Source organism: Propithecus coquereli, unplaced genomic scaffold (assembly GCF_000956105.1).
Source record: "Propithecus coquereli isolate 6110/MARCELLA unplaced genomic scaffold, Pcoq_1.0 Scaffold88, whole genome shotgun sequence".
NCBI classification, from domain to species: domain Eukaryota; kingdom Metazoa; phylum Chordata; class Mammalia; order Primates; family Indriidae; genus Propithecus; species Propithecus coquereli.
The window spans coordinates 9352368-9368256 of record NW_012155062.1 but is presented as its reverse complement, the minus strand read 5'-3'; the positions used below and the strand labels follow the sequence as shown (position 1 = coordinate 9368256).

General features: G+C 38.2%; 1 pseudogene across 1 annotated transcript; it reads left to right on the top strand.

Moving 5' to 3' along the window:
• Positions 1 to 6657: 6657 nt before the first annotated feature.
• LOC105826342 lies at positions 6658 to 7289 on the top strand (annotated as a pseudogene). The gene has a single exon (XR_001138308.1). The product of XR_001138308.1 is annotated as a ras-related protein Rap-1b pseudogene (transcript).
• Positions 7290 to 15889: the final 8600 nt, after the last annotated feature.

Below are 15889 nucleotides of genomic sequence, written 5' to 3'. Positions count from 1 at the left end.
ACTAACAACCAAATGATTTACAGGTGGTCTTCAAGTCTCCATAAGCAACTTTTCCCTTTAGAGATTATTTTCCTTCCACAGCTTTCAATGAGCTCTACATTTTTATCATAGAACTATTTATACCACTACCTTAAAAAAAGGATCACCCAGATTAGAGACAAGTTTTCTAGAGAATGGATAGCTAGGCTCTGCTGGTTCAGCTATAAATGAATCAAACATTAACTACCTGCCTCAATGGAATAACAATCAACAAATGTACAGGAATTACTTGATGTGAGTAGGAAGTTATTCCCACTCCAGTGGACTTCCAGGAAGTATGGATGCCATGCAAACCAGAGGAGCTCATGGTACAAGAGTAGGGAGACAGCCTGAGAGCAAGGGAAAATCACCAGTCCAAGTGAGAAAATGTGGCACCGCAACTCTAATTTTGAAGCACTTTGTAAACCTAAAGCATTCAAAAGTGAAGGATTATGTAGACACCACGGACAACGTACTTTTTTGAGCACAGATTCTATATCCACTATTATATAAAAGTGATATAGAGTAGAGCAATACACATATTACTGAGTAGGGGACTAGATGGGATTATACAGTAACAAACATAAAAACATCTATAATCTGTCAAATTGTATCATCAGATTACTGAATAGTCAATAAGGAGTAGTACTTCTCTTTTTAGAAGTACTGCAGCTAAGACATGAAATGTCTTAAATATTAATAACAATTAGAATATCACCATCTTACAAATCCTCGAATGCATTAACAATGATCTAAACTGAAAGCCTAGAGATAAGACTCTGGGGAAAATAAGGCCTACAGGCCAAACCAGCCTGTGCCCATTTCTGTACAGCCTATGAGCTAAAATAGTTTTACATTTTCACATTTATTAAGGAAGTCTTTACTTCTCCATTTTTAGTAATAAAAAACATATATAATAATGGTAAAACACATAGCTTTCTTAATGTGTTGGGCATTGTTCTGAAAGTTTTACACATAGTAATTTGTTTAACCCTATGACAACCATACAAGATGAGTAACTACTACTATCTTCATTTTACACATGGGGCAGAGAGAAGTCAGCATATAAAACAATATTTTTAAAGTATTTTTGTGAAAGTAGGTAATTAATAAAAGATGGTTAAGACCACAGAAGTTTTCAAAAGAGTGGTCTGGTAGGAAAATGAAATAAATTAAACAAGGATACTCAAATATCATTTGAATTTCTTCCCAATGTTTCATGGATGTTGTGTCTCTGCCACCGGTCTAAAATACACTGTATAGTCAAGTTAAAAGACTGTGAAATTGAAAAGAAGAGCCCAAGGTAAGCGCTACAGATGAGAAGGAATCAGTGAAAGAACTCCAGAAGCATGAATAATTAAAGTGAAAGGACACTCTCAAAAGGGAACACCAGCTCTCTAGCAATGGATACCAACCAAAATTAGAACACTGAAATGACAGATGAAGAATTTCAAACATGGATTATAAGGAAACTCAATGAAATGCAAGATAAAATAGAAACCCAACACAAAGAAACCACAAAAAAGAATGCAGGAAATGAATGAAAAATTCACTAAAGAAATTGAAATATTAATGAAAAATCAAACAAATTCTGGAAAAGAAAAATTCATTCAAGGACTTATAAAACATAGTGGAAAGCCTTAAGAATAGGTTAGATCAGACAGGAAAGAATCTCAGAGCTTAAAGACAACACCTCTAAATTAAATAAGTCAGTTAAAGAGACAGAGCAGAGAAATAAGAGAAAGAGAAAAGCCTACAAGAAATATGGGATTATATGAGGAGGCTTAACATAAGAATCATAGGTATCCGTGAGGGTGAAGAAGAAAACACACATGGTTGGATAATCTACTTGAGGGAATAATTGAGGACAATTTCCCTGGCCTTAGTAGAATCCAGATATCCAATTACAAGAAGCTCAAAAGACTCCTGGGAGATTCATCACAAAGAGGAAAACACAACGATACATAGTCATCAGACTGCCCAAAATAAACATTGAAGAGGCCTCCTATGAGCCATAAGGCAAAAGAAAACCCATCAGACTAACTACAGACTTCTCAACTGAGACCTCAGAAGCCAGAAGGGACTGGGGCCCCATTCTCAGTCTTCTTAAACAGAATAATGCTTCAGCCTAGAATTCTGTATCCTGCAAAACTAAGTTTCATATATAAGGGGGAAATAAAGTCTTTCCCAAACAAGCAAACACTGAGGGAATTTGCCAAAACAAGATCTGTCCTGCAGGAAGTACTCAGAACTGCGTTACACATGGATCAGCACAATAGACACTCATCAGTGTCATCCAAAAGCTAAAGGTCAAAGGCCAGATACCACAATGGCTCAAGAGATAAAACAAAGCAACAAAGTTCTATTCATCAGGATGAACAGAAATCCACCCCACTCATCAATTCTTTCAATAAATGGGGATGGCTTGAACTGCACACTGAAGAGACATAGGCTGACCAAATGAAAAAATATACAAAAACCAAGTATCTGCTGTCTTTAGGAAACTCATCTAACCCACAAGGACTCATTCAGACTCAAGGTGAAGGGATGGAAAACAATATTCCACGTAAATGGAAGCCAAAAAACAGCTGGTGTAGCAGTTCTCATTTCAGATAACTTAGCCTTGAAATCAACAAAAGTAATGACAAAGATGGTCATTATATAATGGTAAAGGGAAAATTCAACAAGACATAACAATTCTAAATATTTATGCACTCAACACAAGTGGGCCCAGATTCATAAAGCAAATCCTATTTGATCTAAACAAAATGATTAACGACAGCACTGTATTAGCTGGGGACTTCAACACCCTACTGATAGAACAGGAGAGATCTTCTAAACAGAAAATAAACAAAGAAACAATGGACTTACAATAGAACTCTAGAACAAATGGGCCTAACAGATATTTACAGAACTTTCTACCCAAAAACCACTGAATATACATTCTTCTCATCAGCTTATGGGACATTCTCTAAGACTGACCACATCCTTGGCCACAAAACATGTCTCAACAAATTAAAAAAAAAACAGAAATTATACCATGCATTTTCTCAGACCACAGTGGAATAAAATTAGAAATCAACTCCAACAGAAACACTTATGTCTACACAAAGTCATGGAAACTAAACAACCTCCTGCTGAACAATTATTGGGTCAAGGAGAAAAATAAGATGGAAATCAAAAGATTCTTCAAACTAAATGATAAAGGGGACACAAGTTATCAAAATGTGTGAGACACAGCTAAAGGACTCCTGAGAGGAAAATTCATAGCCTTAAATGCCTACATCCAAAAGACAAAAAGATCACAAACCAAATCTAATGAATTGTCTCAAAGAACTGGAAAAAGAAGAGCAAACCAATCCAAAACGCAGCAGAAGAAAAGATATAACCAAGATCAGAGCAGAACTAAATGAAATCAATAACAAAAGAACTATATGAAAGATTAATGAAACAAAACCTGGTTCGTTGAAAAGATTAACAAAGTTGATACACCTCTTGCTAGATTAACCAGAAACAGAAAATAAAGGACTCAAAGCTGAATAAGGAATGAAAACGGAGAAATTAGAAGTCATACCACAGAAATACAAAATATTATCTCTAAATACTATAAAAATCTCTATGTACATAAACCTGAAAACATGGAGGAAAAGGACAAATTCTTAGAAACAGACAACCTCCCTGGGCTCCATCAAGAAGAAACAGAACTCCTGAACACACCAATATCAAGTACCAAAATTGAAGCAGCAATAAAAAAATCTTCCTACAAAAAAAGTCTTAGACCAGATGGTTTCACACCTGAATTCTACCATATCTACAAAGAAGAACTGGTGCCTATTCTGCAGAAATTAATCCACAACATTCAGAAGGAAGGAATCCTCCCCAATATGTTTTACACAGCCAACATTACCTTGATACCAAACCCAGGAAAGGACTCAACAAAAAAAGAAAACCACAGAACAATATACCTTATAAATACAGATGCAAAAATTCTCAATAAAATCCTAGCAAATCGAATTTGGCTGCTCATCAAAAAAAATAATCCATCATGAGTAAGTGGACTCCATCTCAGAGATGCAGGGATGGGTTCAACATACACAAATCCATAAATGTAATTCACCACATAAACAAAAGTAAAAACAAAGATCATATGATTCTCTCAACAGATGCAGAAAAAGCATTTGACAAAATTTAGCACCCTTTTATGATACGAACGCTTAATAAAATAGGCACAGATGGGACTTATCTCAAAATGATAAAGGCCATACACGACAAACCCATAGCCAACATCATACTGAATAGGGGAAAATTGAAAGCATCTCCGCTTACAACTGGAACCAGACAAGGTTGCCCTCTATCACCACTTCTATTCAACATAGTGTTGGAAGTCCTAGCCAGAGCAATCAGACAACAGAAGGAAATCAAGGGCATTCGAGTGGGGAATAAAGGTCAAACTACCTCTCTTTGCTGATGATATGACCTTATATCTAGAAAACCCCAAATATTCTGCCAACAGACTACTGGAATTGATAAATAAGTTCAGCAAAGTCTCAGGTTACAAAATCAATGTACACAAATCAGTAACATTCATATACACCAACAACAGTCAACCTGAGAACCAAATCAAAGACTCAATACTTTTCACAATAGCAACAAAGAAAATAAAGTACCTACAATATATTTAACTAAGGAGGTGAAAGACATCTACTAAGGAAGGAAATGAAATAGTAGAGGACGTAAACAGATGGAAAATCATACCATGCTCATGGATAGGCAGAATCAACATTGTTAAAATGTTTATACTACCCAAAGTGATCTACAGATTCAATGCAATCCCTATTAAAATACCAACATCATTTTTCGCAGATGTAGAAAAAATAATTCTGTGCTTCATATGGAACCAGAGAACACCCCGTATAGCTAAAGCAATCTTGAGCAAAAAGGACAAATTGGGAGGCATCAATTTACCAGTCTTCAAGCTATACTACAAGGCTATAGTAACTAAAACAGCATGGTACTGGCACAAGAACAGAGACCTAGATCAATGGAACAGGACTGAGAACCCAGTTTTAAAACCATCCTCATATAGCCACCTGATCTTTGACAAAGCAAACAAAAACACACACTGGAGGAAAGAATCCCTACTCAATAAATGGTGCTGGGAAAATTGGATAGCCACATTTAGAAGACTGAAACAGGATCTGCACCTCTCACCTCTCACAAAATCAACTTACGATGGGTAACAGACTTAAACCTAAGGCATAAAACCATAAGAATTCTAGAAGAAAATGTTGGAAATACTCTTATAGACATCAGCCTAGTCAAAGAGTTTATGAAGAAGACCCCAAAGGCAATCACAGCATCATTAAAAATAAATAAATGTGACCTGATCAAATTAAAAAGCTTCTGCAGAGCCAAAGAAACTATCATTAGAGCAAACAGACAACCTACAGAATGGGAGAAAATATTTGCATGCTATACATCTGATAAAGGGCTGGTAACTAGAATCTACATAGAACTCAAGAAAATCAACAAGAAAAAAATCATACAACCTCATTACAAAGTGGACAAAGGACATGAACAGAAACTTTTCAAAAGAAGATAGACTAATGACCAAGAAACATATGAAAAAATGCTCAACATCTCTGATCATCAGCAAAATACAAATCAAAACCACGAGATATCACTTAACTCCAGTGAGAATGGCTTTTATCAAAAAGTCCCAAAACAACAAATGTTGGCATGGATGCAGAGAGACAGGAACACTCAAACACTGCTGGCAGGACAGCAAACTAGTACAACTTCTGTGGAAAGCAATATGGAGATACCTCAAAGAGCTACAAGTAGAACTACCATTTGATCCAGCAATCCCACTACTGGGCATCTACCTAAGGAAAAAAAGACATTCTACAAAAAAGACATCTGCACTAGAATGTTTATAGCAGCACAATTCACAATTGCAAAGATGTGGAAACAACCCAAGTGCCCATAAATACATGAGTGGATTAATAAAACGTGGTATATGTATACCATGGAGTACTACTCAGCCACAACAAACAATGGTGAACTAATACCTCTTGTATTATCCTGGTTGGAGCTGGAGCCCATTCTCCGAAGTGAAGTATCATAAGAATGGAAAAACACCAGCACTACATAGTCACTATCAAATTGGTACTAATTATGTGCACAAATGGAAGTAACATTCATCAGATGTCAGGCAGATGGTGGAGGGAGGGGATATTCACACCTAATGGGTGCGGTGCGCACTGTCTGGGGGATGGCACACTTGTAGCTCTGACTCGGGTAGTGTAAAGGCGATATATGTAACCTAAACATTTGTACCCCCATGATATTCTGACATTTAAAAAAAAGATATTAGAAAGAAAAAAAAGGCCTGAGAAAGCTACCTTGTCTTACTCAAAGTTTTGTTAGTTTATTCAAACAGTGTTACAGACACTAAGCAGAGCTAGTCCTGAACTTTTCAATTCACTAACAAATGACAGAATAAAAAGAGAAATAAAGCCTACTGGAGAGGCGTGTAAACCAGCCAGAGCAGTGGCAGCGGCAGCAGCAGGACTGCCGTGGCTCCAGGAGTAGGGACCCAGAGGAAGCGCAGGGCGACGCTGGCTGCGGGGACCCGGTGACAGTGTGAGAGGTACTCAGTTTGATGGGTTTGCATCATGCGTGAGTATAAGCTAGTCGTTCTTGGCTCAGGAGGTGTTGGAAAGTCTGCTCTGACTGTACAATTTGTTCGAGGAATTTTTGTTGAAAATATGATCCTACGATAGAAGATTCTTATAGAAAGCAAGTTGAAGTAGATGCACAACAGTGTATGCTTGAAATCTTGGATACTGTAGGAATGGAACGATTTACAGCAATGAGGGATTTATACGTGAAAAACAGGCAAGGCTTTGCATTAGTTTATTCAATCACAGCACAGTCCACATTTAATGACTTGCAAGATCTGAGAGAACAGATTCTTCCAGTTAAAGACACTGATGATGTTCCAATGATTCTGGTCGGTAATAAGTGTGACTTAGAAGATGAAAGAGTTGTAGGAAAGGAACAAGGTGAAAATCTAGCAAGACAATGGAATAACTGTGCATTCTTAGAATCTTCTGCAAAATCAAAAATAAATGTTAATGAGATCTTTTATGACCTAGTGTGGCAAATTAACAGAAAAACTGCAGTGCCTGGGAAGCCTCGTAAAATGTCATCATGTCAGCTACTTTAATATACAAAATGCATCGTAGCTCTGAGCTAGGTCTGAAGAACTGTTGCGCAATTCAACAGTGCCAGCATCCCAGCTTTGTTAAACCTACCAACATCTTAAATGGACTTCCTGTGGTGGTATCCTTTAAGAGGCGGATGAAAGCTACTATGTCAGTTTGCACATTCCAATCACTTTCCAGTATCACAAGAGAGATTTTTACTTATATAATAGTCCTAGAGTATGCAGCTGGTAAAACCAGAGGCTACATCCAGTATTATTGCTAAGAGACATTCTTCATCCACCAATGATGCACATGTATGAAAATGGTGTAATACATACTTTAACATGCTCCATACTTTGTATTGGAGAGTACAATAGCGTAAATCCTAAAAGCACCACTATTTTAGCACAATAAAATAAATTCCAAAGAGCTCCTATATAGACTACTCCAGATAACTTTGCTTCTTTGATTCTTGTAGCTTATTGTAATTTTTTTTTAAGAAATTCAAGGTCATTATCATTGTATTGTACAAAATAAGCACTTTGATTAACACAGTTGTATAGTTTTTTTAATTTTTAAAAAACCTGTGGAGACAGTGATCTTGTCTTTAAAATATGATAGTCCTTTCAGTATAATATCTTAAAGAGGTTGCCTTTAATATCTGTTGGGAAGGAAATGTCCAGACTTTTCAAATCTCTTATTATGTTTCCATTTTTGTTTACATAGGGAACAATGTTTATAGTTGTGTGTACAGTGGGGGTCTACAAGAAGTGTATATTTTCGAAAAATTTTTAATGATTTAACGATTTTTGTAAATCATTTTCAGGCTTCTGCAGCTGTAGATTCTCACCGTGAATCCCTTGCTTGCTCACGCGTAAGTGTATTTGCAATACGAAATATACAGGTTTAGTATTTTTGCCTGTTAGTGACTGTTTCACACGTGTAACATCTTGGTTGAGATGTTAAATGGTGGACAAGTACTGTGGATGTGAATGTGGGAAGTAATTTTAATCATGTGTAATTGGTCACAAGGCCTAATCTGCAGTAACTATTGCTGTTTTATTTAACAATGCCTTGTTGCTTTGTATGCATTAATGTTTGGATGTAAAGATTGTGTGTCTATCCAACAGGGAGCCACAGTATTTAAACTGACCAACCTAATGTTATAACTACTTTGAGGTGGCCAAATGTAAACTAAAAGCCTTAATTAAAGTGGTGCAATTTTGTATAACTTAGCATCAGTAGTTCAATAAATTTGGATTGCCATGCAAGGGCTTGCATTATAATTACTTGCCACTTTGGATGTGTTTTGTGTAATGTTTTAACAGTGCTAGTAAATAAATACAGGTTAACTTCTTTTTAAATGTAATAGGTGCATTTAAAAAAAAAAGCCTATTTAAATACAGTTTTTTTTTCCTTTGGACATTTAACAAATTTAATCAAGATATTCCTTTACTTCCAGAAATTATAATTTGGCAGAAAAGATTAGACATATATACAAAAACACTATAATACAAAACAGAAATTGATAAGTACCAAAAAAGAAGTCAAAATGCTGTGGGAGAACAGAAAAAGCTCTGAATCCCTAATTCCCTCGGATGTGGCAAAGAATCAATAAAGTTCCAGGAACTCATTATTTCATGAGAAAAGGGGCAGTTTGGCCCCAGCTCCCAAGAAAGCACAGACGAAGATGATTTTCCAGGCCAAGAGAACAGCATGAACAAAGGCACTTAGGGAGGCAAGCACCATTCTCAGAAAATGGCAGTGGGTTAGAGAAACACACCCTAAGGGAGTAGTAGGTGACAAGGCTATAAAGATGGGCTGGGCCAGATTACAAACAGCCTTAAATTCCAGGCTCTGGAGTTTGGACCTATTTAACAGGCCACAAGAGCTTCCTAATATTTTGAAAAGAAGGGGTAATATGACCTAAGTGGTGCTTTAGGAAAATCTGTAACCAACATGAATAATATAACAGTTAAATTAAAAGATTCTCAAGAGCAAGGACCATTCATTGTCTTATTCTCCTTTTGAATCCCCTCAGGTGCACTGTGTCTTGCACGTTAAAAAAAAAAAAAAAAAAAATTCTGTTGCATCTACTGCACTGGGAAGGAAGAACAGCTAGCTGAGGCAGAGGCTGCAATTGCCTACCCAATGTCCATTCTCACTCCCCTCCTTACTATGTTAATATGGCAAATTTTATATGGGCCAGCAATGTACCCAGCTTTAAAGATAAACAGACAAACACAAAGCAACAACTATATTTCCCAATGAGAAATAAATTTACAATCTATTTAAGCAGCTGGCAACATTTGTCACTTAACTGATACATCAGCAATGAAGCCTGTCAATAGGAAGTAATCGTTCAGACTGCACCATGTGGGAACAGTGGACATGGGTAGGTGAGAAGATTTAGGTCTCTGGGGTGGAAAAATTAGAAATACCAGCACATGTGGCTAAGAATACCGCATCCCCAAGAACACGTTTCACAAAAGGAATCCAGTTAAAAGAGAGTGACATCCATGATCCCTGTAATAGAACAATTCTGGGGCAATATTTCATAATTCACTCAGACATTTCCAGAATTACTATGTTAACAGGGCTCAGATATACCTGACAAGTTCTTGGTCCTCAAGGTGTTTACGATATAGCATAGATGGAAAGATGAAACATTTATCTATAAGCTTAAAAATGCAATGTAAATAAAGTAAGAGAACGAACCAGTATAGCACAGTAGATGGGACCCCATAATATATCCAAAGGTGGGCTCTATTCCTAATCCTGCTTCTAACTCATTCTGCGGCCTTGAATAAACTAGTTTACGTCTCTAGGCAACTCCTGCCCTGTAAAATACAGGAACAGTTTAGTGGGCTACTGTAGTGGACCCACTAAAGTGTTGAGTGCATTAATTTAGTAGGTTCCAACTTTTTTACATATAAAGACATTTTTTAAATGTTAAATTTTCTTAGATCTTTTATCATAATTGTCTTTTTAGCATATGTTAACATAAAGCAGGCTCTAAAAAAAATTCTAGCACAAATTCCATAACCTCTTTATAAAAGAATTGGTACATTAATAACATTTAGATGAAAAATAGGAACACAGAAAAAACACTGTTGGTTCCACCCAAGTGTTTAATATGAGCATGGATTTTTCCAGCCACGTGGATTAACACTACAGTCCACAAGGCATTAGATGTGCATTCTCTCAAGTCTTTCCAAGACTTAACATTGTCATCTTACATTCACTTGAAAGATTTTCAGGACCAGGGTGGAAAGGAAGTTGATAAGAAAGGAGTGAAAAAGAAAAGGATAGATTCAACAGAAAATTCGTGGTAAGAACTCATCAGGGAAGCTAATACAGGGAGTGAAGGAGAGGAAAAAAGTAAAAGCAACTACATTAGGGCCATTTACAGAAGAAGTCGTAAGTCTGGAGGAAAGAACCAGCATGGTCAGAAACTACGTAACTGAGCATTTATTACATTCCTGGCATGATGTTAAATGGTTTAAAAATCAGTACATATGCATAATTAAAAAAATTAAAACAGTACAAAAAGCTATACAATAAAAAATTTTCCTCTCATCCTAGATTCCTAGACTCCCTCTATAGACACAATTATTTACCATTTCATTTGTACCCTTACAGAAATATTTGTATTTGTCTTAATATTTAATTCTCACAATAACCTCTGAGATATGAGGGGATTACTTTATAAATTAAGAAAGTGAGGCTTAATGAGGTTGACTGGACCACGAAGGGACAGAGCTGGAATTAGAACATGGGCCCCAACCATCCATGCTCATAAGACTCTACACTCAGGAATCTCCTACAAAAACTGGCAGAGATGTTCAAAGTGTTTGTAATAACAAAAAACTGGAATCCAAACATCCATCAGTCTAGGACTGGTTATATGAACCATACCACAAATATATTGCGGAATTCTATACAACCATTAAAACTAAGGTTAAAAAACATAAAGTAAACCCAGATAATGGCACACTGGAAAGTCAGTAAGATAGCTTGTTGAGTTAAAAAAAGCAATTGCAAGAAATGAGGAGTTTAGTGTTTAACAGACACAGAGTTTCCATTTGGGAAGATGAAAAAGTTCTAGAGATGGAGGGTGGTGATGGCTGCACAGCAATGTGAATGGACTTAATGCCACAGAACTGGACACTAAAAAATGGTTAAATGGTAAATTTTATGTCATGTATATTTTACAATTTTTTAAAAATCTTTAAAAACAGCAATTACAGGACAGTATGACTATGATTTCATTTTTGTATGAAGAGAATGTATATATGTGTAAACATTTTTCTTTTTTTCGAGACACAGTCTTGCTCTGTCTCTGTGGGCAGACTGGGCTCAAGCAAACCTCTTACCTCAGCCTCCCAAGTAGCTGGGACTAGAGGCACATGCCACCATGTCTGCTTAATTTTTCTATTTTTAGTGGAGACAGGGTCTCCCTCTTGCTCGGGCTGGTCTCAAACTGAGCTCAGACGATCCTCCCACCTCGGCCTCCCAGAGTGCTGGGATTACAGGAGTGAGCCACCGTGCCCAGCCAGTAAACATTTTTTGCAAGTGTTTTTTGTTCTTATCTTACCTGACCTTCAAACTTCCTGGAAAGGCTCCAGAATCCTGGAAGTGCTGATGCTGAGTCCCAAGTCTCCCACCGCCAGGCACATGCTGTCAGCATTCAAACTAATTCCTAGCACCCTTTCTCCTACCTCTCACAGGACACAATATTCAGAGCTTGCTTTATCCACAGCTTCCCCAGCCCTATGATAAATGTCACTGCAGACTCAATCGAGCTCCAAAACATGCTCCAACATGAAAAAAGATGCAGGAAAATGCTTCCTCCCCCCACCCTTCCCCATTGCAGTAAGCTATAGTGGGGAAACGTCTGATGCGATCAAATAAAAGAGATGAGATGATGTAGAGAAGAGGGGGAATGAAACCTCCGCTGCTAGAGAATGCACAGTATATGGCAACAGATAGTGCAGCTCTTGCTTCTCAAGTACCTTAAGACTGAAATTTTTGGAAGACAATGTGGCAACAGTCCAGCAAGTAATGTAGATAAGATCCCTGCGGGTGGGAAACCACAGCTTAAAGCATAGTTGCAAGAACTGTAAAACAGACAAATGGTTTGAGATGTTTTTCCTTCTATTTAAGTGTAAACCTAGGTAAGAACATGACCTATGCCGAAGTTTATTTAAATGATTAGCTGAAGAAACACAACATTACTGAAAATAGAGAGCAATAAAGCTCTGCTCTCTCATTACCGATCTGTTGAAGTGTCAAAGTTTCTCTGACCCAGTGGAGGGGCTCTAAGGCCCCCTCTCCAGAAGGAAAGGAAAGCTCACTCACTGTACTCACATTTAACAAGAGAAGGTGCTGCCCAGGAAACAGGTCAAGGGGCTACCACAAAGGGAAAGGATGGGAATGATAAAATAAAACCAAGACACCACAACCCTGATAGATAATTTTTCGAAGCCTGAAGGAAACAGAACAACCAGAACTGAAGTTACCTTTTCTACCACCAAATTTTCATTAGCTTTCTTGAAAATCAAGAGCTCAATTTCCTCACCATACAAGCAGACAGAGAGCACTGAAGTTTTATGAAGACATTCATTCTCATGACATTTTCCCTTTTCATAATGGTACTGGCCATCACCGGATCAGGGAAAATCCTTAAGGGCAGAAAGTTGCTTTTTCTATAATGGTTGGTTCTTCAAGTCTTGGTTAAGTCCTAGTAAAACTCCCCAAAACTAAAAAGCACACACTACAACAAGAAGTCGAGAAATATTTTTAAGAGAAGCCTTTGTATATACGCCTCTTGAAATATCCCCAATACCTGCACAGCCCTTGTCATTTAGGATTATGTCTTAAACAGTGGTTCTCAAAGTGTGGTCAGTGGGATCAAAACTATTTTCATGATAATACTAGCTACTTTCATAATAATACTAAGATATTCCCAAGAAGTTACTGCAGCCTTTTGCACTGTGTTGACACACTGATAGTATAAAAACAATAGTGGGTACAACTGCCGGCCTCTTAGCAATAATCAAGGCAGTGGTAGTATGACCAAATTCTCTTCACCTCCACAAACTCACGGAAAAGAATGCCGTTTCACCTTTAAGGGTCCTTGATGAAATGGTACAGCCACTCTGGAAAAATCTGACAGTTTCTTAAAAAGGTAAACATGTAGTTACTGTACAACCTGGCAATTGTACACTCTTTGACATTTATTCCATAGAATGAAAAACTTATGTTCACATAAAAACCTGTCTATAGGCTAAGCATGGTGGCTCAGACCTATAATTCCAGCACTGTGGGACGCGAAGGCAAGAAGATTGCTTGAGGCCAGGAGTTTGAGACCAGCCTGGGCAACATATGTGAGACCTCGTTTTTACAAAAAACAGAAAAATAAAAAAAATCAGGCAGGCATGGTGGCACATGCCTATAGGCCTAGCTACTTTGCAGGCTGAGTTAAGAGGATCGCTTGAGCCCAGGAGCTGGAGATTACAGTGAGTTATGTTGAAAATAAAATAAAATAAAAAACCCGTTCATAGTAGCTTTATTCTCAATAGCCCAAGACTGGAAATAGCCCATATGTCCTTCAACAGGTGAACAGTTAATCAAACTGTTGAACACCCATACCATGGAGTACTACTCAACAACAGAAATAAACTATGGTAATGTGACAAATATTGTATGATTCCACTTATACGAGGTATTCAGGGTAGTCAAAATCACAGAGACAAAAAGTAGAATGGCAAATACCAGGGGCAAGAGGGAGGAGGGAATGAGGAGTTATTGTTTAATGGGTACAGAGTTTCAGTTTTGCAAGACAAAAAGAGTTCTGGAGATGTATGATGGTGATGGTTGCACATTAGTTTGAATGTACTTAGTAACAGCTCCCCAAAAGTAAGAGATTGCTAATAGTAAATTCAGAGTTGGAAGGGGATGGGATCTGGGAAGGACACTGGATCAAAGAGTGGTTGGAGGGTCTTAAGAAAACCCACTATATCCTGTACTTAAACTGCACATCCATTATTCTTTATATCGCACATATACTTCAAATTTTATATCAACTTAATAGTCAATATGTTTTTTAAAAAAGAAAATAGTGTCCATGGTGAAGGAGTACAAATTATCGATGTTATTAAATTTTAACCCTTGACCATTTTTACTTTTGACAAAATGGTAATTATGCATAAAGGACTTCTGTAAGCAAGTTGGTTGTTTCAAGGAAAAGTACACGTATGATTAAGCAGGTGAGCTGAATCAAATACCTGTTTCACGAAATACCATTTTTACTGGAAAGAACTGACAATCTATGGTTATATAGACTTGTATTTGGCAGACATTTCCTTGAAACTGAACAAAGTGAGCCTGTCACTTTAAGGAAAACAACTTACAATATTTTGTTGCCAATGATAAAAACTAAGTTTTCAACTGAAAATGAGAATGTTGGAAAACCGCCATTATATCCATGGCCTTTAATTTGACAGCTTCCTATACCTAAAGCCTTTTCTAATCAAATCAGTGGTGATGTTAACGGATGTTATTTAGTGCTATTAATGAGATGCGTCAGCATTTGGGATATGCCTAACTTAATGAGTCAATGTTTTCCAAATGACAAACATATGTTATAATGGGTAACAGGTCCATTCAAACTGCAAGACAGACCAAGACAGTTTAACGCAACAGTGTGAAAGTCCACTGATAATGGCTTCGGGTTCCACATCCAAACTAACCTTTAAAGAAGCTATTACTTATGTAGTTTTGGTGTAGTAACAAATACCCACAATTATGTGAGAAAGCTATTAAAATATTCCTTTTTCCAACTACACATCTGTGTAAGACCACAGTTTCTTCAAAGAGTTCGATCAGAACATATCGCAACAGACAATACAGATAAGAGAATCCAGTTGTCTTCTACTTAGCCAAGATAATAGATTTGCAAAATGTAAAATAATGCCATAAGTCCCACTAAGTTTTTTGTTTTAGGAAAATGCTACATTTCATTAAAATGTAACGTGTGTGTTAACATATCGTGGATATATTCGACGAATCAATAAATATTTTAGATGTTTCAGTTTTCATTTCTAATACAGTAAACGTCTCTGGACACAGCCAACACAAGCCCAAACTCTTTCAGGTCCTCTATTTTTAAGAGGGGTCCTAGGACAAAACGTTTGAGGCCCGCTGATCTGTATCAGATCCCACCTGCCAGAACGCACACTATGAACTCAGCAAACGTGCACTCGTTGTTAGGAACTCCGCGAGCCCTGCGGCGTGTGCCCGCAGCGCTGGTGCGGTATCCGACACATCAGCAGTGGCCACTCCGGCGTCGCGCGCGGGCCGGCGAGGGGCTCGGTCGGCTGGGAGGCCGCCGGGGCGGGGACAGCACGCCCGCGCGCCCGCGCCAGGCCGCGGCGAGAAGGCCCGCGGGGAGCCCCCGCGCCGACGTGGCGGGCGCCGGGTGGGGCGCGGACCGTACCTGTTGGTCATTCCGGCCGCCACGCCCAGCATCTCTCCGCAGTGGGACGCCGCCGTTGGTCACCACCTCGGCTCCCCGCGCCGCTCCAGCCGCGTCCTCCTCCCTGGCCCCTGCGGCCGGCTTCAGGCGGGCCCAGAGCAGGAAGGAGAGGCGGGCAAGG